The sequence below is a fragment of the Otolemur garnettii genome, unplaced genomic scaffold (genome assembly GCF_000181295.1).
Source record: "Otolemur garnettii isolate 467f Iridium unplaced genomic scaffold, OtoGar3 scaffold00102, whole genome shotgun sequence".
NCBI classification, from domain to species: Eukaryota; Metazoa; Chordata; class Mammalia; order Primates; family Galagidae; genus Otolemur; species Otolemur garnettii.
The window spans coordinates 942,463-943,750 of record NW_003852497.1 but is presented as its reverse complement, the minus strand read 5'-3'; positions in this window follow the sequence as shown (position 1 = coordinate 943,750).

Below are 1,288 nucleotides of genomic sequence, written 5' to 3'. Positions count from 1 at the left end.
AGTAGAACCTCCATAGTTGACCACCTCTGTTCATTGACCACCTCCTTAAATTGACCATCAGACATGCACTACATGTACATATCAGTACAGCGGGCCTAGTTTCTTATGTTGCCCACCTCTATATGTTGACCAGTTTATTACAGTCCGTTGGGTGGTCAACTTACAGAAGTTCTACTGTATATGAAAATGACTCTTCTACCCAAACACTGGATTTGATAGTTTGGCTGGGTATAGATTTCTAGGAAATGATTATCTTAAATATTTTGAAGCCATACTATAGATTATAGTTTTCAGAACTGCTGTTGTGAAGCATAAGCCATTCTGATTCATAATCTTTTGTATAAAACTTGAATTTTTTTTTTTTTTTTGAGAGAGTCTCACTTTGTTGCCCTTGGCAGAGTGTCATGGTGTCATAACACACAGCAACCTCAAACTCTGGGGCACAAGCGATCCTCTTGCCTCAGCCTCCCAAGTAGCTGGGAGCACAGGCACCCACCACAATGCCTGGCTATTTTTTTGTTGCAGTTTGGCTGGGGCTGGGTTCGAACCTGCCACCCTTGGTATATGGGGCTGGCACCCTACTCCCTGAGCCACAGGCGCCACCCCTATTTCTATATTTTTAAATAACACAACTGTATTGCTTCTTCTTGATTTATCAATTTTTTCTACTGCTTTTCTTTTGTTGAGAATGAGAATTTAAGTTTATTTGCCTGCCCCTACCACACACAATCTCAGTCCTGTCTTTTTAACATCTTAATATATTTATATGGTAATTTCATTGTACATTATTATGACCATGTAAATAATAATCAAAACTCAGCCATGTAGTAAACTGATTATTTTTCCTTTGTTTTCCCTGAAATTAATCATTTGTTATATTGGTTATATTTGTTTTGTCTGCTTCTGTACTTATGACTAATTTGACCCTTCATCAGTTGATTAAATTTTCTCACAATACACTCAGACATATTTTATCAATTTTAAACTCCTGAAGAAGTCTATTCTGGAGCCTGCGGGCTGGCAGGTTTCTGGTGCAGTATCATCCCAGAATCTTTCTTTACCTATACTGATGACTCCTTTTGACTCTTATGTTGGTTTCCTGTTTCTTGTATCCTGTGTCTTTCTGTTTCTTCATTTATTCCCTCATTTTGGTGGACCATATTTTCTAGTAGTTTCTTGGAAGACTGGGGGATAAACAATTTTTTTATATCTTACATACAGTAAGATATATGTGGATTGCTTGATCTTACAATTTCAAAAGCAGCCTGAGTAAACCAGAGTAGAACCT